The sequence below is a fragment of the Aythya ferina genome (assembly GCF_964211825.1).
Source record: "Aythya ferina genome assembly, chromosome: 1".
Taxonomy (NCBI): domain Eukaryota; kingdom Metazoa; phylum Chordata; class Aves; order Anseriformes; family Anatidae; genus Aythya; species Aythya ferina.
The window spans coordinates 119795952-119818069 of NC_140296.1; the positions used below are offsets into that span (position 1 = coordinate 119795952).

Consider the following 22118-nt stretch of genomic DNA (forward strand, 5'->3'; position numbering starts at 1 on the left):
CAATTGAAATGGGGAACTGTAACATTTTTGTAAGTGGTTTTACTTTACCACAACTTTCATATTATGAATTAGACAGTGATATAAAATGTGATAAAATCATGTGGAAAGTTTTATGTTACTAACTTATCATAGACTTCTCTACTGTCCAGGAAAGTGACTCTTTCAAACTTGTGCCTTTAAAAATGTTATTATGTCAGGTGTCAAATATTGTTCAGCCACATTACACCACTAAGAGAAACCTTCCTATTATTAATCATTTTAGCCTGTGGTTGTATTTTGTAGTTTCCTGGCAATCCCACTTCAGGCCCTTGAGCTTTCTCCATCCAGAAGGAGTGGGAAAGAAGTGGAGGTAACAAATCTGGTTATTGGTTGAGAGCCACACACAGCTTTCCCTTCCCAGAGAACAGATTTCTGCAGTAGTACGTGATGGTGGTGGCAGCAGAAGAGTCTAATTTGGAGTGCAGCGACTTTAAACGTTTATTCCTTGGTCTTCTAAAAAAGAAGCCTTTGAGCTCATTTGCATTATAGTCTCTCACCACACCAAGAATATGGCTGGCAGAGAGCTGCTTTCCCCTAAGACAGCTCCATTTTCACCCTAGTAGACCTGGCCACGACACCCAAGAGTGGCGCAGGAGGGGAACGCTGCGTGGGGCCGGGGCTGGAGGGGCGAGCGGCGCCAGCTCTTCCCCTAGTACCACGGACAGAGCAGGCAGCCCTGGGCTTCCGCTGACAAGAGCAAAACGAGGCCAGCGAAGAGCAGGAACTTCTTTCTTCTTAGCTACACAGGATGATCAGACTAATTTTTGCACCCACTAACCTGTTGACTGGCATTCTCGACAGTCGCTTGTCTTAATCACTGTGACTTGGAGGGAAAATAAAGGAGAAAAAAAGGATAAGATAAACTCCAAAAGCTGTCAACAATGATTTCTTCTGATTATGAGAGCTGCTGAGATCATATACCACTGACATCAGTAGAAACCTGTGCGTAGCTCAGTATCCATCAGATTCCAACACCCAAAGATGTGATTAATGTATTCTGATATGAGTCACAAAACTAACTCCTTTGCACAATGCTTTGAAAATTATACTTAAGACTGGGAGGAGAGCTGGACCTCACCATTCATCTTATCATCATCCTCTTATGAGGGAAAAGCATTTTGTACAACCAGTTCTATACCCTACTGCTTTCATATTAGGTCTCACTCCAAAGGTCTGCATTCCCAACATTTCTTTCTTTCCTGGATACTTATGTGGGATCATGTAGCTGTAGCATCAGCTCATCTCAAAACCTTTAATATGTTTTGTCTCATAAAATCCTTGTAGATCACTTAGTGCTAGCATTCCATTATACAGAGTAAGAACCTAAGGCTTGGAGAAGTTAAGTTACTTGCCTAAGAGTCACTTTTAATATGCAGAAATCTGAAAATCAGACTTTGGAATTCCAACTCGGTGATGATTTAACAATTGCAATAGTTATGGCTTTCCACTTCAGGATTAAAGACCCTCAAGACCCTTTTCTCCTTTCCTCCTATGTCGTTAAATCAGATCTTGCAGCTTTGTCATTTCTTATTGTAGCTGGTATTGGCCGAGGCTGTAGTGCTGAAAGTCCCAAGAGCCAGGAAACACCCCCACAGGACTTTTAACTTTTGACCCTACCTTCTTCCTTTGCTTCACTGAATTGCTTAACATTCCATGCATTCCAAACATTTTGCAAGCTTGAGTCTGAGTTTCTCTATGGGCAGCATCAGCTATTTTTTCTTTTGGCAGCATTTTCTGGTGGTGTTAAGGTGAGATGCACAGAGAGCACCGAACACCTATTGAGTCTTTTATACATCTGAACTCATTGCCTACAACAAGATTCACTCTCACAGACCATTTAAGAGCATGGCTGCTTCCTAGACCCATACCTCCTTTCCTCCGTTCTCTGCCAGGATGTTCTACTGCTCTGTTCAATCTCTGAGTGGTTGGTCTCAAGACAGTGTGTTTTTCCCTCAGCTCTACTGTCCATGCGCTTGGTGGCACAGTCACGTGCAATTTAGATCACTCAAACCCATCATTAAGAGACCTTGTATGCCAGCAGAGATACCACAGTAGACTGAGACCATCATGGTCAGGTGTCATAAAAAGAAAAGCATGTTTGGCAGCCACAAGCTTCATTACATCTCCAGGAAAGGACTTTTACAAAATGAGGCTCCCTTGGTGCAAGAATCTTGTCTATGCACATTTCTCTACAACTTCAAGAACAGTCCTGGAGCCAGATGGCTAGCAAGTGAGAAGCAGGCTGAAGGTTCTTCTCCTGATGGAAACAAAGCATGAATACCAGTTACTTTCAATACCATGCTCACTGTGCTTTGGCATTAGGAGACATCCTTATGCACGGATTTCTTGCTTTCTAGTGTTTGTATGTTCTGGCCCAATGCTGTTGCAATGTACATGTTAATGAGTGCATTTATTATATAGCTCACTGCACAAAGATTTCAGTTATATTATAGAAAACTCCCTAGTACTGATTTTTGGATCAGATATTTTCTGCATGTATTTGGAGTCTACTGTTGGTTATTAAGCAGCTTTTCTCAATTTTTTTGCTCTTGGTTCTGTCTGGGAATAAAACTTAAGATGGGTCTGCCCTCTACTACTACCTTTTTTTTCCCCTCCCCTATATCCCAGACTACAGTGTAGACCTCTCTTAACCCAGTGAGACAAGATAAGCCTTTTCTGCCTGGCAGCGTTTCAGAGACATTAAGTGTAAGAGAGAAGGTAAGTAATTCACCATGCCTCCCCATTTCTGTAATGGGGGAGGACATCTTGATACATTTACAATACTCCTCTGGGGATATTTCATCAGTTATACCTAACTCTAATGGACAATAATTGATTTGAACTTTCTACTTAGCACAGAGCTGTAAACAGCTTCACTCCAGGTTGCAGCAATGAACTGGTGTTTTGTAAAATGGAGAGAAATTTGGAAAACTTCTGCATCGGTCTATTAAGTAAGCTAACACCTGAACGATCCAGGAATAAACTAACTTGTCCTCTCAGTTTTAATAACTTGGAAAGCAGTTATTAACCTAAATTATACATTTTTTCATTCTAATATCTCTCCTTTTTTTTTTTTTTTTTGTCAGGGTTGACATTTCAGCTATTTCATTTACTTTCAGCTGAGATTTGTTGAATCAGGATACAGTCTGAGAAGGTATTTTAATTGCTCTATTTAATGTCAGATGCTTATTTTTGTAGTTCTCAGAGCAAAAAGTCTAGAGAACTCTTTGTCCTGCTGTAGTCGTTAGACAACATTTGCTAATGTCTAAAGTCTGTCAAAAAAATAGCATCCAAGGCTCTCGGGGTATTCCCCTCCCCCTCCCCCAATCAATTTTTCTATTGGTTGGTACCTTGGGCTGTTTTATTCCTGGGCATGAAAGCAAAATTCCATCATTTTTGAAAATTTGGCATATACAGCATTATATTTTTGCCAAGGTTTGCAAAGTGAAAATACAGAGTTCTTCTTAGCTCTGCTAGGGAATAACTAAGCAGCCCCTGTTATCACATGCTGTATTTTTTAATGCCTGTTGCATTAGAGATTATCGCAAAAGGTTGCAACTGGGGCAAATGATCACATCAGTAATCCATATTTTGAGATCCCTACTTCCAACATACTGATCATTATGGTGAGCTATGAAAACACTTTCGCAAGGCGTTAACAATTTGTTAAAGATAACACCAATGCTCACAGAAAACTGACAAGCAAAGCAGCTTTGCTTTACGTTAATAATGCTAAGGTTAGAATTCAGGCAAGCATGAGCAAGAAAAGCCAAAACGATGACCTTCCCATTTCAGCCTTTTGTTCCTCTGAACAGCAGATGTCATTCTGCAAGACTGTATTTATGCACTGTTTTGTTGCATTGAGACAGAGAGAATTGTCTTGATTTTTTTTTATTTTTTTTTTTGGATCATAATCTGGGACTGGTGCTGGAACAATTTACTGGCCTTGAAAGCTTTCCTACAAGGCCACAGAAGTGTCTCTAACGCAGGCAGGTCGGAAGATGTCAGATTTCAAAATCAAGAAGTTCTAGCTGCCACTTCTGCCTGACGATCTGAATCAGATTCCAACCTATTTTCAGCTGGTATGAGCTCTGGGAGCCTATTCCTCACAGGCCTTTCTCATTTTGGTACTCACTAACACCACGGACACTGGCCCTCTGAGCAGGATCAGGCCTTTTGATTCCAGTTTTTCCAGCTTGCAACAGATGACTGAGATGTACTGAACCAACATAGCAAAAGGCAGGACAGTCACCAGAGTAACTTTAATACCGTGAATGATTAGGACGAATAATGAAGAGCAGCCTAAGTGCCTTCAGAAAGTTGACAACTTTGGTATTTGGTATGCAGTTCCTGGTGTTTTAAGAGATAAAAGCTGCTAATTTCCTGCTAGTCCCTTGTTGGAGAAGAGTTTTTGGCATTCATCCCACACCAAGTTAAGGAGTTAGTAGCAAATAGTAGGTGCAAGTGTAAATTTTACTCTCCGGATTGTGTCCTGGTGCTACAAACACAGCAACGGGGAAACTGGACTACCGCCGTTAGCAGGCTGCATTCTCTTCTGGAGTTTGTAAATAACCGATTAAATGGAGTATTTCCACATTTTGAAGGTTATGTGAACCAACGTTGAATGCCAGCATGCTTCTGCTTATTACTTTGGTGCTTTTGTTTTCTTAGATTTTTTTGTAGCTCAGTCTACCTTGACTTTATAACAAGAGGCACAGCTGTATTTTGAGTATTTTCTGATGAATTACTCAAAGGGACACATTTCTTGACCCAGTGCCTCAATTTACCATCTTTCTTGAGACAAATTTGCGATTTGGGAATGGCAGAAGACGAAGAAAGAGAGGTGCTGGCAGGAAGGATTTCATCTAAGCACTTCACATTCCAGCACATTTCAGGCAGAAACTGTTAAAAGGAACTGGCTCTTCTAGTATACTCCTTATCATGAAACCACAAAGACAGACTGGACTCAATTATTAACTTCTGTAGTGATAACATTTCCCCCATCTCTCCTATCCCCGTGGATATCCCAGGAAATGGATGCTGGATGCAATACATGGTACCAGCTGTCAGCTTGTGCTTCATAGAACAGAGCCTCGCTGGTAGCAGCGAGCAGCAGAATATCCTGGCATTCTGTGCCTCGAAAGGTGCCTTTCCATGGAGGTGACAGCCGAGAACAGAGGGCTCTCCTCTTCACAACAGGAGTCTGCAGGAATTTAAGCAATCAGGCACTGACAGATTCTTCCAAGCAAGTGGAAACAGCCAGTGAAGACTTAGAAGCCTACGAAAATCGTAGATGTTTTTAACTACAGTAGTAAACAATTTAGAAACTACTGAAACACGTTTTACTAAATACATTTATAAGATCACCTCCTGGTCTTTCAAAATATTAGAGCAACCCTTGAAACTCTTTGCATCTCTAGCTAATTTCAAGAACAGATAATTTTATTTTTATTTATTTATTTATTTATTTATTTTGCTAGGAGCACCATCATCTTCTTTTCAGTCCTCTGAGTGCCCCAGGATTCATATGCAGCAAGATCCTAGATGATACACCACTACTTACGGTTGTTTCCTTTTCTGTACACCCTCTCCGAATGTGGTCTAAAGAGGATGTTAATCAGTGGAAAGTCATAAAAGTTTCCAGTATATACAATGATGACAAATGAAAACAAATTCTTTACAACGTTGCATCCTTCCTATCCTGTAATGTTTCCTCTCTTCTTTTCTAGCAGCCCTGCCCTTTCCCCCTCAGACTCCTGAGCATAAGTGCAGAACCTCTTTCTATGGGTTTTCTTTTCCAGTCACTGTTGAGTCCTTTTTTCTGTAACTTTTATCTGAGGCTTATCAACCCTTCTGATGGCTCTGCTTAGACTTGTGCTTTAGGAAAAATACTTCTTGGGCTTCTACAGCCTCCTATACCTTTGCCCATGTAGGCATGCTTACCCTTCCTTCCTGCACTGAGCAATGCGTGTCTCCATGACTCCTCTGGGCTGCTTAAGAAGCCTCTGTGAATCTTTTTATTTTGCCACCTGAGTTTTACGGTCTTCCCCTGGATTATCTTTTTTTTTTTTAATTTCTTTAAGCAAAAATAAAGTAGGCTACCATAATGTGTCTGTTCTGGTATTCAGCAGTATCAGAACTGTTTCTGAAACAATTCCTAAACACTTCAGTGTGGGCCTGGGCCAAAGACCAGTTCTTTAAAGACATGTTATAAATGGAAGTCTTCTCCTATAACATATACTATTGGCAACAACTGATTCCTTCCAGCCATTTTGTAATGAAAATATTAATAATTTTAATTTACCCAAGTAAATAATTTTAGGTGCAACTTTTAGGCTCTCACAATATTCTCATTTTCATTAAATCGTATTAAGGGAATGCAATGAAATGCATTGTGATGAATTTATTTTCATGAAAACGGGGAGGAAAAGAATGAATCCAGTAAGACAAGATGCCAAGATCTTTGTAAACAGCAACCTTGGAAACCTACCTCTTCCCATTCTGTTCAAGAAATAAATCCTGCACTGAACTGGCTTAACCCAAGGTGCTCCGATCTTTGGAATTCAAATTAGACAATTAAATTTTCAAATAAGTCTTAGATACAAAACCATCTCGCATATGGCTCCTAATGATGATCTCCAACAAAATATTGCTAAAGGAAGGGATAATTTTTATTGCTCACCTCTCCAAAACTTTCCCCAAATGGCAGCCCACACATCTGATCTTGATATTTTTCACTTGTGATTCTGGATACACGCAACAATTGTCTGGGAAATATTGCAAGGTCCCTTTATACAGGGTGAATTGGGTAAAGAGTCAAAATAAGTGGTGCCAATCCTTTATCCATCTGGTTTATGACTGTTCCAGATGGAAGGAAGCTATTAGAACACCATTCTTAACTCCCAGCAAAGGCAGAATATAGTCTCCAAATTAATGATTTACCATATGAGCGACCCAAGCTTAGTCAGAAGGCCAAGAAAGTACTTGGCCCACTCAAAAATGTTCAGATCGGCCCCAAAACGGAAAAGACCAGATTAACAGTTCCTGAAGCCTAGTAGCTGAGGGAGCTAGGACAGCTTGACGGTGCCTGACAAAAGCAGGACAGAAGTCAGCCCTTCCACTCCTGTGAAAGTTAAAAATACAGGTCTACCATCCCCTACATGTTTTAGGACAACCATGCTCTCCTGCAGCAGTTTCAAATCTGTCAATATGGACCCAGCCTTTGACACCAAGCATTCCTTAGAATGAGAAAAGCTACTGAAATGAATTACCTTCATTTCTTCAACTAAGCGCCCTACTTAACCACCAAACTGCACCAACCCCGTGAATAAAAATGTTCCATTAGCAACAGAAAACACACGGCGAGCGTGGACAACTGAGGCAATCGAGAACCGAGTAGATGGGGGGTGACCAGTGGGGTCCCCATCTGCCAGTGCAGCTGAATGGCAGGGCAGGGCACAACTAAGCACACAAAGGGCTGGAAGAACAGGAGGAACCCAAAGCTTCGAGTGACACCTAAAGGCAGCTGGGATAATAGAGACCTTGAAAGAGGTCTTTGAAACGGGAATGTGGAGCAGGGAGAGCAGGGGGACAGGAAAGGCATAACTGAGGATTTTTCTGTTCGTTAAAGTAAGTAAAATACAGCCCTCGCTCATTATGGAGGCAGACAGCCTAGCCAAGCTGGTACATCTCATCAGCCTATTAATAAAGCTGCTCTCGAATCTAGTTTCACAAGGCAAGCCATCGGAGTCTGTGCTTCCAACGTGTTGTACAGACACAGGGCTATGGAAAATCTCACCCTCCGGAGAGACCTGAGTGAGGCAGTCTTTTTCATTAATACCAAGTCTGCACAATGAATCAACAACAGATTCAATAAGGCCAGGAAGAGCAAAAATAGAGCTTCTGACCAAATAAAAGACATGTAATGAGATCAGAGTGAATTTAATGGGAACCTCTATTCCACTGAATAGACAAGGTCCCAGACATCCTCCTTCCTGGGTCTCAGGAGCTAAGCCAATAGACTTTGAGTTGCATCATTAAGTTCAAAATCAGATGAACTGTAATTGAAGTAAAAGTCTTATTTTTGGCTTGTTGATCAAAATGGAGATCAGATGTGCCTGAGGGCATGATTTTCATCAGGACCTCAATGCAATCCTTGATTTCCAGAGCACTGCACCTGCAATGAATCATGGGCTCAACTAGGAGCATATTAATACCCAGTTACCTGGTGTGCAGGTGGAAATAGCAAATGCAATATTTAAATGCTTTAAAAGCACCTGCCATTTATTATGAACACAATTCTTTTTGGGCACAAAATTGCATCTTAACTCACACATGCCATTATTGAAAATCATGCCCGATGATTTCAAAATAGTATATTTGCATTTGTGCCTACATCCTGATAGCCTTTCATTTTCCCTCCCTCTATCAATTGGCCTAAAAGATCCTCCTCCTCCTTGCTAAGGAATCTAATAAAGCAGAATGATCTCCATCTTGTGATCTTAGCAGATCCATTAAACTTGTGGGAGAGTACAGCAAAGCCACATCGACCAAGAGCAGACCGTACACTGTAACTTGCAGCCAAAGATCACTAGTTAAATCCACAAAAAGCAGTGTGTGGTCCCTCCTTTAATATGTAATACAGCAGACGATGGAGAATTGAGAGAAATGAGAAATCTTGTTCTCATGGGTGAAGGGACAGCCTGTCATCCGCCCAATTTTTTCCACACATGAGAAGGTAATAAATACAAATTAGCATCCATTGTCCTAATGTCTTGAAGCTTGCCCTCTTAACTTAGTGTCACACACAGATTCAGCACATCCTGTGGGATACGCTGGTACCTAGGCAGAAGAGAAGATAATTTGGGGATTTGGTGATTTGGTGCAGACAAATGAAAGAAATGAATGGCTTCTTCATTTCACTTGTTTCCTGCAGAAGAAAGCATCTGCATCAAAATGAGTTTAAACATAAGGGAATACATTTTCAATGTGTTGCACAGGGATTTAGCCACATGACTCCCATTGATGTTTATGGGAAATGAGTGGCTAAATCCCCATGTAATAGGTTGAAATTTTAGCCCAAGGAGACTGACTGTGGAGCAACTCGTCAAGGTCTTTGCTTACAAAAATTGTGAGCGTATCAACCGTTCTCAAATACCATCTCTCTTTACTGATATATAATCAAGTGGACCCCTTGAAAGGGACCGGTGAAATTACTTCTATTAAAAGGTCACTGAAAACCTTTAAACTGCTCTAGTAGTGAGCACATGAACATGATCAGCGGGTGAAAGGGCATGTCAAAGGCTGACTTTTGTGTTGATCATGTCACATTTTACATGCTGACGCTCTCCTGGAAGACAAAAATAAGGGGTTATTGAATGATTTAATGCTTCAAACTTCAGCAACAAAAGGCTTCTAGCAGCATGGACATCCTGCTATAAAATGCATCAAGAAGAGCTTCTAACCACAGTTAGTCTCAGTAGGTTGCAAGAAAAGAAGGAAGATGCTAAATCCCTTGGCTTTTCTCCTGCCTTAAGGAGGATGGAGATAAGCGTCAGATTAAAGTGAGAGAATCTCTTCTGTTTTCCAATTACACAGATACAGGCCTACCGCTAGCCAGAAAATTTTCAGTAGCCAAAATTTGCTACAAGATCTGCTATATGAGTATCAGATTAGAGGTTTAACTAGAAAATACAAGTCTAATTCTCTCCTCTGACATATGACAGTTACTTCTCAAGGTAAATTTGCAAAGGGCAAGCTTTCTTCTGACTAAAATACATGGTTGGGGTAACAATGTTTCTGAGAGCTGCATCCCTTCTTGCACCCATGCCAATGAAATTCTGCAGTCATTCTTCATTCCTTCCCCTCGCGAAAAGGGTGTTCAGGAGCAAGTATGGGGAAAAATAAAAAGTTATAACATAGCAGATGAATAGGTTATTGAGGCACTAGCACAGGTTACCCAGAGAAGCTGTGGATGCCCCATCGCTGGAGGTGTTCAAGGCCAGGTTGGATGGGGCTTTGGGCAATCTGATTTAGTGTGTGGCATCCCTGCCCATGGCAGGGGGTTGGAACTGGATGGTCTTTAAGGTCCCTTCCAACCCGAGCTGTTCTGTGGTTTCTATGATTCTATAATTATATTCTGTCATCATAGAGTTAGCTTAAAGGCAGTTCTTTTATAAGCAGGCTCTTTATAGACATGCAGCCAGCAAAAAGATTGCTGTGCTTCTCTAATTTTTGTATACAGCTGCTGAGAAAAAAATATCTTCCTATAGAGGTCAGTATTCATGATTATCATACAGACTTGAGAAACTTCAGAAGGTTTTGACTACAGAAAAGAATATTATTCTTTTTTTTTTGACAATTATAAACCATCAATCAGAGGCTTTTCATGAAGTTAGGGCAATGCACACCTATTTTTCTTTAGCCATCACACTATAGTTTCAAAAGATAAACTGCACTCCTCTGTGTATTTCAACTCTGAAATACTGTATATGTGAAAATTAATCTGGCAGACGTCTGAATCTGCAGGCTTCTGGGATGAGCAAATGGGTACAGTTTTCTTTTAACTGTTTTTTGAACCCCATGTGTTGAGAGAAAACAACAGAATGGAAATTGCTCATCAAAATGTTAACTTGTGGCACGGCAGAGCCACAAAGCAGGTGTGTGGCATGCCGTTCCCTTCGCTGACATGCCTACCACATGTCACCCAGTTCTGCCACCTCCGTCACTTTCTTTTGGAATCTCTCCTCCTGCAAACACTGAAATGTGGCTCGATGCGGAGTCTAGCACAGAAGTGACATGACCTTTTAGAGAGCCGGCAGCTCGGGGAAACATTCATTTAGGATAATGCCTCATGGAATAATCCTTTGGATTAGTGACCACAGTCTTCCAGCCCAAACATAAATGTCTTTCAGCTAATACTTTTGCTATTAGGAGTGTATCTAGTCAGAACAAAATAATACAATCTTGCTAATTCGAGCTAACAGCTAGGATGCTGACCTATCACAAATAACTGAATTTTTCAAATTAGCAAACACTTGAACAGACAATACAAAATATAAATAAATAAAGGATAAAGCATCACAGAGCATACTTTGTTCATTTATTTTGACAACTGCTTAGGTTTAATTTGTGAAAATACTTTACAGTGTTCTTGTAAATGCGCTGTGATGAACTTTCTAAAAATAATGAAGTCTTCATAATCTTTGAATGAATGTCTATCTTTGTGGTTCTACTGCTTGCGGCTGGAAATGAAAGCTATTAATGCAGAAGTCACCCTATAGGGTGACTGAGATTTTCAGAAAAAAAATGTGAGAGAAGAGGTGTCTTTTTTGACTGCTCTTTTTTTTTTTTTTTTGTTCACTGTGCTCTGTGCACTTGGACATCAGAGACCGCAAGGAGACAAAAATGTTCCATGACTCCTGGATCCTTCAGTCCTCTGCTAAACCTCTGTGAAGGATCACTCAGATCTCCCTAAAACATCTCATGACAAACACACAATTGTGCCCTGGTCTTCAGTTCCCCCCTCCATTTGCCTCAACAAACTTTCACAGGGGTCTCAATCTGATGTGCTAAATTCCAAACACCTGCAGCAGTGCTTCCCCTGGGGTTTACATTTTCTTTCCGTAGCTAGAAACAGAGAACAACAATGACCCGAAATGGGCAACTTTTGAACTCTCAGCTATTTCGGTTTTGTCTCTCACAGTGACTGCTGGTCGTTCCTCTCACCCACAAAGTGGAAGCTGAAGAACAACAGGCTGAAGGCAGGACACCGCAAGCAGCTTGACTGAACAGACAGCAGCCAGGGGAAACAACCACTGGCTGGATGGGAGTGGAGAAAGCAGAGGGCTCGACCCAAATAGCTGCACAAAGCATTCCTAATAAAACATAACACAGCAGCAATCACCATCACGATATTTACTACAGTGTTAGTGTAGTTCCCCACTCAGGTGTCACAGTATCCCGAGGTTAAAATGGGGCAGCTCTTGCTGTGCAGACGGCAATGACGGGAATTTCAGGCTTGCCATTTTCCTGTGGCCAGAGAGGTAAATAACTCCCAGACGTAGTTTGATTTCAGCCACAGCATGGCAAAGGGAGAACCAAGTCATAGCTCCGCAGATAGCTCCAAGTCAGTTGCTCCACTGGCAGCCTCTGACTTTCCTTTCTTCTCAGGATGGAATTTATTATCATAGCTCTGACTTCATTCTTAGTGGCTGAAGCTGTGTCCAGATTTCTCTTTGCCCAGATTTCTCTTTGCTGCCTGCTTAGACTATGTGGGGGCTATTGCCCTAGAGGATCGTGCTGTTTGAGGACAATAAACAGCTCCAAAAGTCCATTATTTCTCTTTAACCCTCATCTCCTCATTATCATTTTGCATTGGTAAATATGAAGTGCAGACAAGCAGTGAAAACAGAAGACATGAAGTACCCACGACAAAACACAGAAGCATTAAAGGAAAGCTTCCTATCTTCTTTACTTACAGCTGAAGTTAGCTGACCCTCTAGAAATAATAAAACTGAAAAGCAAAAGAGTTACAACAAGAAGAGATTTGATTTTTTTTTAAAGAATACCTATAACCTACATTGCACTGGAGAATCCAAGTCCCCAGGAGTTGTTGGGAAACATGCTGTATAGCTTTCAAAATGCATACCAACCTACCAACATCATACTATCAGCTGAGCTGCATTAAGAGCCACCTGATGCCCTGAGGTCTAAGAGTGTGGGCTTTCAGGGTATGCAATGTGGGTCAGACCCCTCCCTAGGTCTGGTGGGCATGACTGTCTTGGTGTGAAACTCACTCACATCTTCAGCATTACCGAGGTAAAGCTTGAGAATATATTTTGCTTAGGACAATTTTAACAGAGAGATGTGTCTTTAGAGGAAATGCTGGGGTGAAAGAATGCTAGGTATCGTTCAGTATTTTTTCTGAAATTTCCCGGTGCTGCTCTTATTCAGGATTAAGTTCGACTTTATTTTGTTGTACCAACAAACAAACAACAAATCCAACTCCAAGCCATTAAGTCTAAATCCACTGGAGTTTTATAGCACTACTGCTTAAGTGGGAACAGACCTCAAATGCTACTTCTCCTTTTCTGAAAGCAGAAGACCTTAGCACTTGAGCTCAGAAGCTTGACCATTAATTGTTTGTATTGCAGAGCCTATGACATACTTAAGTAGCTGAGCATAACAATAAACACAATAGCTAGTTCATTAAATCATTCTTTGTTAAGACTTTCCAAAGCTTTGGGCTTAAGCCTCTTAAAATTGAAATCATTATGCTATTTTTTTAAACAAATGAGCAAACATAATTCACACAAAAAGGGGAAAGCACAACAGAGTCTTTGATGTATGCATCATCACTGTGATGCCTCACTGAGATTAAACTATATGTCTTAACACCGCTAAGAGGTTTCAGCAGCTCTTTCCAAGGCAAAGCTAAAATCAGGAAAGGCTATAAAGTGCTGCTGTTGCTGTCACCTCTCCTACAACAGCTTTCCTTGGCCTGTCACATCACGAGAGAGGCTATCAATAAACTCTGGAGAGTAGTGTTTGCAGCTTCTCTTGTTGTGTCTGTAAGATCCTGTCAAAACCTTGACTTGTTGACACATCCTGCCAGGCTCTGAGGATGACTGGGGATGATGAAAGGTGGACGCAGGAGTGGAGGTTTGCTGTGCTGGGAGAACTGGTTCTTTTAACTCAGATGTGCTGGTGCCCCAGCTTGGAAAAAACAGGGCCAGGCTATTCACTGCCTTGCATTTAGGCAGGTATTTCACACAAGGTTATTTAGAAAAGGCTAAAATACCTTCAGAAAATGCTACACGGATGAACACACCAAATTATGCTGCCTTTTAAATAAACTCACAATCCCCACCCTTGCTTTTGCCACAGCTCTGGCTGACTACAGCTTGTTTCTCCTCTTCGTGCCAACACTGCAGCCGCACTTGTAAGAACTGCGTTTCCCTTTCCCCATAAAACAATCCTGCACCTTTTCTCACATCATATGTCACGGGCAGAATCTCTGCCATTCCCTTCTTATGAATACCGTTAGCATGTGAATTCACACACTATTAGCATGAGAACACGTTGTAAGGAAAGCAGAAGAGATGTGCAGAGCTGAGCAAAAGGCTTAAAAGGAGAAATTGTCGTCTTATTTTCCCACTGTTGCTACTACCTTCTTTTTCCCTTCCCTCAGATGTGCTGGTTATGAGTTTCTGTATTATGGTTGTCGGACTTTAGAGCCTGCTTCTGGGGGGTGCTGAGCACTCCCTGTTCCTGATGGGGTTAATGACAGCAAATACAAAAAACAATGGGTGTGTGCTCAACATCCTCATCTATTAGCTCAGTAAATAACTTTCTTGCCATTTTTACCATTTCTTAGAATTGCTGTCACGATGAATTTTAAGCCAAACCTCACACTGACAGGCAAGTCACAGAATTGTGGCATGGCAAAGGATTCCTGCTCCGCTGCATACCAGCCTCCAAGGCATCCTTTCTGAGAAAAGGAGGGTGAAAAAACAAAACAAAACAAAACAAAACAAAACAAAACAAAACAAAACAAAACAGGGGAGAGGGAAGAAGAAGGGAAAGCCCAGCTTCTTTTTCACACATAAGGTTCCTCAGCCTGAGCAGAGGGCTTGCAAACTACCTGCTTGGGACCTGTTGAGGCCTCAGATCTAAGACTAGGCTTGCCTCTCTGAGCAGACACAAAGCACATACGGCTTTAAAGAAAATGCATAAATGAATTGAGAGTTAAAAACTACTAGAGAATACTCCCTGGGATTATCTGTACTATCAAGACAGGAAAACTTTGCAGATGCTACTGTCTCTCTAGAGGAATAAATGCTTGCATTTTAATATTCTCAGCAGCTGGTTCCTGTTGAATGCCATCAGGATGATTCAGCCACCCACCAGGAACACCAGTAGCAAGTGCACATACAGAAATCTGTAAAACTTTCTACTCCCGATGCCAATGCTGTTACTTCGGCCGAGGCTGATCTGTATCAACTATTCTCCATTACTACCAGCAGCAGGTTTAAGCTCACCCTGGGATGGTGAAAGAGAACAGCTAGTCCCTGGTGCTGCCATGCTCAATCCAACCAGCTGCCCCCTCTATTAGCAGTGCTTCCCACAATCTATATCCGTAGCAGCGCACTCTGTGGTTACCTCATTCACCTTCAGCCTCGCCGCAAGCAACATATCTCTCCTGTGAGCTCCTCTCATCAGAGTAATGCTTTGGGCAGTCTGATGTCCTTCCCCCTACAGTGGTCAACATCCGATGAAAGGGACATCACCCTATAACAGACTTGGTTTCTATATGAGACTCAGATGTGACAGATTACTTCCTCACCCTGCTTGATAATCAATTTAGCTCTAAAATCTGCTCTCTCTCCTCATTTTTGAAAAAATCAACCTCAGTGACATTCTGTCTGTGGTCTGCGGACCACTTCCAGGTGTTTTATGGAGGTGGATCTGTCTAACAGCAATAACGAAACATTTATTTTTCCACAAGCAGCAATGCTTCCTGACGTTTGTTGACTGGGTCAGATCACTCAAGGCTTCCTCTAATCCCACTGAAATAAATTTCTGTCTCTCTTTTGTCTGCATTTCTTGGAAGTAGATTCAACTGCGATCCCAGTTGCAGAACTGTACCTAGAGAGGACAGAAACTAGGGAAGACAGAACTAAACGGCAGAGCAACCTGGGGAGACTGGGCCACCCATGACTTGAGGTCCGATAGCAGGGGAAGAGTCTTTCAGTTCTACTTCATGTGATGACTGACAGCCAGACACTGGAAATAAACAGCTCAAATACAAAACAGTGGGAAATTAACAAAGCAGCTGCACCCATCTGGTCAATAATGCACATTCAGTTTTCCTCCTTGATGCTCCTACCATTCAGCTGAGTACTAAAGGTGCTACAGGTGGACAGAAAAACAGTATCAACACCTATTCTAAAATGATAGCTTTTAATTTCATCATCACAGAGCATCCTAATTTCACTGTTGTCTTTGAATACTTTGAAGAAACAGCATGCTTTCAACGTGGAGATAAATGTTAGCTCAGACCAAGCCAGCAGCATTGGTCTTTCATCAGGAATGACTCCAAATATCGGTGCCATCTACATACGTAACTACTTAAGTAATCTCTCTAATAAATGAAAGAAACATAGGTTTATTACCTGTGCCAAGATGTCCTAATGTGGAAAACAAGCCAAAACAGAGAAATCAGGGATTGTGCATGACTGACAGAAACACTGACAGAAACATTATGTACACAAGAGTTTTAATGTCAGATCCCTGATGTACCCATATAGCTTGCGACACCTACTGCTGACTGCAATGATATTCATCCCGATTAGAAGTGATGCTATCATTTTCCTTCCTTGTTTCACGAAGAATATCTTCAAGAAGCAGTGTGATTTCCAGAATCCAGGGTGGTCCCTACCATGATCTCACCTTAAATCAACAAAGTTATGGAGCTGCCACTCGCTCATTCTAATGAGTGAAGCAGTTAAGTGCCATTCAGAGTCAGCCAGGAGTCTGTGCATGAATATGGAAAAGAGAGGCAGGAGGGCAGCAAAAAGTGAGAGAACAACCTTCTATACCAAATTAAAAATGCTAAATTTTAATGAAAATTTTAACTGCTTTCACAGTTTCCTGGTATTTCATCTCAGGAAAAGAAAATGGAAAACTAAATTTCACAGAAATTGAAACAAATGAAACTGAGAGTTATCTTTGATTAAATAATAAAAACACTTTTTTTTTTTTTTTTTTTCTGTCTTGAAGAAAAGAGTGAGAGGAAAGGGAAAGAGAACATTTTCATTTATTTTTTACTTTTCTTTTTTTGCAATCAGTAATGAAGTTTCTTGACCAATTCTTCCAGTAAGCTATCTCATTGGATGCGATGTGGAAATGAGGATCTGTTACCCATTATGGTTTCAGGACTGAGAATGGATTGGATCATCTTCTCTGTTATTTTAGCCCCAAAGTATATTTTAAATAGCCTTAAAGAGAATGAAAATTCTTCTCATACCAGTGACAGGCAGAAATGGCTTTAGAAATGACTTTCATGTTTCCAACAGTTTTTGCTTTCTTCTCCGAGTAAATTTTTTTTTCCTTTTCTTTTCTTGCACAACTGCAAGGGGATAGCCTTGTTTGAAAGATGTCAGAATACAACCCTCAGTGATCCATCAATCAACAAGAATACCCACAGAAGTGTTTCTAGCAAGTAGTGAGTGTGGTGGAGTTTACTTCCATGGACTTCATTCAAATCAGTGACAAGTCAGCTACACAAAACCAGTCTGAAGGGCTGTCTTTTTTTTTTTTTCTTTTTTTTTTTCTTTTTTTTTTTTTTTTTTTCTTTCCATCTTTAAGTGTACGACAAAGGCATGTATCTTCTTGAAAGCTAACTCTGATTGGTCCAGATTGGCAGCATTTCAGTGCTTGGCCTACAATGGCAACTTAGAAATTATCTTTTGTCTCACTCTATTTTCCCAGATCAGTTAGGAGTTGGCATGTGTTTTGAAAAGAAAACCTAAGTCCTTTAGAAAAAAGTATTTTTTTTTTCATAATAGAAACCAACCAGAATTTTACCTTGGCCGGAGGATTTTATCAAGATCTGAGAAGAGAACACTAATACCTTCAAAGTGAAAAGAATTAATTACACTCACACACAGCACTTTTGTAGCACCAGTGACAAACAGCACCAGAATTATTGCAGAGGTGAAGGGAAGACGAGAGAAACGACACAAAATTTGAGGTGAAGATGCAAGAGCTCTTTATACTGAGATATGTGAAAACCAAATGTGAACACAACCTTACTGCTTGCACCTAATGGCTTCGTAGCATTTTACAGGCCATATCGATCCAATCTTCTCAGCTGCCCCTGAGGCAGGAAACCACTGGCTAGTTTCGGAGTGGTTTGGAGCAACTTGGAACAAGGGTACTAAGGGACTTGTCCAAGACTGAGTGGAGAGAGGGCGCTGGGGTGAGGAACGGGTCCAACCCGTGATGCTCCAGCCTCTGGTGCGAGCAGCGGTCCCACTACAGAGGAGGCTGATGGGGACAGAGGGAACTTGAGAAAACCGAAAGTACAGTTACCCTCAGAAAGTTTTACCCTCTTCTTTGTTCCTCTGTCATTAGGAAAAAAAAATAGCTATGTATGTACGAAGAGCTTTCTCTCGCCTAATTAGGCCTCCCTTTCGTTATGCCCTGAACACTGGAGTTTTAATCCTGAACACAGAGGGGCCTTGGGCAGAAAATTTGGCCAGTCTTTTTCACAGAGTCTGAATGCGTTCAGACCCTTTAAAACCATACCAGCCCCTCACTAACATGAAGATTAAGCAGTACATTTTCAAAGCCATAATGAGCTAAGCCCGGTGGCCTCCTGTGAGATAGGAAACTACCCACTGACTGAGAAGCATTAGTCCCTACTACCCAAGGTGAATTACCGCTACTTTTTGTTACTTTCTTAACATAATTTGGTATTCCCCATTTGTCCTGACCTTATTGACCACTACAGACTACATTTGTTTCTTTACTGTATTTTAATAGCTTTAGGATGCTTCTCTCTTCACACTATTTTCTGTATCTATTCTGAAGACCTTTGCTCTTATTTTCCTGCTTCTTTCCCTCTTTATAACTGGATCTTCACCTTTGCCCGTGTATTTCTTTCATTTCTGCCTCACCTCACAAAAAAGAAACCCACTGCTTCTGCATACTGCTTCTCTTCTAGGTTTTGCCATTTTTTTCTGACACCAATAATTCTTCACATCTCATTTCAAATTCCACTAGTCAGTATCCCATACCTTCAAACTGTACCATGGCTGTCAAAAATTCACCACCAATCAGCCTGACCAGTAAAGTTTATTGATACCAAGTATGGGGAGAAGATTTCTGACAGTAGAGGGCTCCTTGATACATCAGGCAAAGGAGTAGCTGAAGTTAGACGGCAAATTCAGATTCAGTAGAAATGAAACACACATTAGACTTTGGAACAGCTGACTTAAATAAGTGGTCAGGCTTTACTTAAGGACTTCAGGATTACCTGTCTTTCTGAAAGATACGTTCTAGCTCACCAGAAGATGTGAGCTTTAAGAAATGCAGTGGGCTTTACCACATGAAGGTAAATAGACAGGACTACCACAAGGGTCCTTGCTGCTTGACCATCTTCAGAGATGAAAAGGCACCAGCATCCAAGCTGCCTCTGAGTTTGCTTGGCAGTCTCACCCATTGCTCCCACCTGCTCGTACATGTTGGACACTCTGGGACACCTTCTTCCCTCCTCAGCTACAAGGATATTTCTCCCTTTCTGCTGGGGTTTCCGCTTCCCAAGCCAAGGCTTTCTGGTTGTCTTAAAAATGGTGATTGCATTCCCCTACAACCCATCCATATGCAGAGAGAAAAACACAGGAATTTTTACTTTTCAAGAGTCTTTTCTCATTTCACAGCTCCAGTCCCTGCCCCAGTGTCTGCTCGGGGCTTTTCCTGACTGCCTCCAATAAAATTGACCTACTTCTCTGTGGCTCAGTGAGGTCCCCAGAAGCATCAGGAAGAGCTCAAGATTAATACATTTTTTTTTTCTACTACATCTTTGAAAGACCTTAGCAGCCACAGAGCTGCTAGGCCCAAGATACATAGAGTTATCAATGACTCAATTTACATTCAATTACCATTTGGAAATTCATCTTCGTCATCATAACTATGAGAAAATAGAGTCATGTCTTAACTATGGTACGACTAACAGAAATGGAACGAACCAGTACCAAGTAAGTGGACTTTTCAAGATCTGTTTAAATTCATTTTTAACCGTGGGTTTATGGCATTGCAAAAATTTACTAAGAAAACATGAGTTAATATTTGTCCAGTACTTTCACATGAGAAGTGCTGTTACTGTTGTCAAAAAGTCTACTGCGGACTTAAGTAGCTGTGAGAATGCAAAACAGTTTAAAATGTGAATAGCTTTCGTAACTAATAGCAAGTAGGCAATATAACAGATGGCAACTCACATGAAAGATAAACCACATCTTAATAACAATAACTTGCATTCGGAGGGGTAGTATATCCTAGCAGTTACAGCACGGGACTGGGATCCAGGATTCCCATGTTATCTTCCTGGCTCTGATGCTGACTTGCTGTGCACTGAGAAAAGTCACTCAACATCTCCATGCCTCGGTTTCCTCATCTCCAGAATAGAGATAAATCGTACAAGTACCACCAGGCTGCACAAGGGAAGAGGCTCAGGTCAACACTTTTTATAACAAGCATTGTGAGACAAGTGAAGGTACGGGAGAGAAGTGTTTGCTAATGCTGTTCTGACCAAATTCCAAGGCGGTTACTTTGCTTGGCGCTGAAATGCAGCCGTCCCCGGAGCGGGAAGTGGCAGCTGCTTAACTACGCTCTACACCATAATGATATGGTTCAGGCCAGGAAGTGAATATCACCGTACCCAACTGACACTTCAGAGGGAATTCAAGGAGGCCAAATATAATTACCTTAATTGAAATTTAGCCAGGACATTATGCAATCTTTAACGGCGGTCTGAATCTCTATTTTATATCTCCGACAAAAGGGAGCACCTACAGCTCTCCAGGTTTCTGTCATCATTCGTTGGCACATTATTTCGTTTTGATCAGAAAAAAAGAGAGCTTCTCAGTCTCTGTTTCTGCTTTGTGCAGCTCTACAGAGTTTCATGAAAGTCCTCCAAAGCAAGCATCAGAACAGTCTTACGATATCTGACGTGAGGTTAACACAAAATTAAGAGGCTTCAAAATAAATGTTCCCTTTTGTTTTCTGCTATATATTTTTTTGTTTGTTTGAGTGATAGATTGCATTTTTAACTGCATCAGCAGCAGACACTATAAGAGCATCAATTTTGCCATGCTTTCCAGACAGACGTTTCACCCTGAATTTGGTGACAATTTCATGCCAACAAAAGTTGGAGAAGTGGACCAGGAGGGAAAAAATGATCAGTAACAGAGGGGAAGATTCCTTGCAGTGTACAGCCTGGTGCTTCAGCAACGTGCAGGGAATAGCATAAACTAAAGCACAAAACCAACTTGCTGGCTCATACCATTAGTGGGGAAGACAGCCTCAGATGAGCTCTGTCTTGCTCCTTCCAGCTTTATAGGGTTATTGTGGCACTGACAATTTTCTGTGGCTTCTGAAGATTATGGGGATATATCTCAACAAGCCAAAAAAAAGTCACAACCAACCAACCACGCAAAAAAAAAAAAAATAAATAAAATAAAGAACAGCTGATCTCACTGAAGAAGACTCTGGCATCTTCCTACACAGTTTTCATTGGTATTTCCTGATTCTCCAGCCAAAGAAATCATCACAAAACCATTTTTTTCTGGGAGGAGGGGAAAAAAAAATGTTTCTCACGCTAGCTCTTTAGGCTTTATGGGATATGTAGTTGAAATTACCAGGTCAGAGTGTTATGGGTTCTATTCAAAGGACTACATAAAGAATATCCTATGTAACTAACTTACTGCTCTTCGGATGGTCAAAACTGAAAAGGCCATCTGAGCAAAAATCAAGTTCTGGAAAGTGCCATGAGAAATTTTACCCAGAGGAAGTGGATTCTGCTTCTGCTGGCTTCAGTGGAAACATAATCACTCAGATTTATTAATTTTTCTTTAAATATTAAGTTCGTATAAAGAGATGTCTGGAAATTCCATGTTATTATTTTCAAAAGAGATGAGCTCGAATCAGAAAATCTGGATCTGGATGCCTAATAATGCCAGAAGTTCAGGAGAGTTTGGACCGACAAGGCTGGCTCAGGCAAGTGTTGAGTGTTTTCCCAGGATTTTTTGAAGGCCAATACAAGGGTTTCAAAGAGGAGAGAGGCATGTGCAACATGGCAGAATTACAAAAAAACATCGCTTGGAATTTCCTGGGTTTTGTGAGATTAAAATTCTAAGTCTAATTAGTTTAAGGAAATTAGCTCCTTATAATTTTAATTTTGTATTGAAGAAACACTAAAAAATTAAAAATAGAATGAAAGGGGAAAATTTAATGGGTTTCAGTAATTAGTTAACCAGAGAATGCTCCTGTCTTAGTGTGACTGTACAACACACATG

At 41.1% G+C, this 22118-nt stretch overlaps 1 protein-coding gene across 30 annotated transcripts in view; it reads right to left on the reverse strand.

Annotated features, from left to right (window-relative positions):
• ZBTB20 (zinc finger and BTB domain containing 20) overlaps positions 1 to 22118 on the reverse strand; it is a 457627-nt gene that overhangs the window by 67160 nt on the left and 368349 nt on the right. The window contains exon 9 of one of the 30 annotated variants that reach the window (XR_014688574.1): positions 20238 to 20255. The exons of the other annotated variants lie outside the window; for them this stretch is intronic. The gene's annotated coding sequence lies outside the window, so the exon portion shown is untranslated. Of the gene's footprint in view, positions 1 to 20237; positions 20256 to 22118 lie in introns of those variants that run through there. 30 annotated transcript variants of the gene reach the window in all.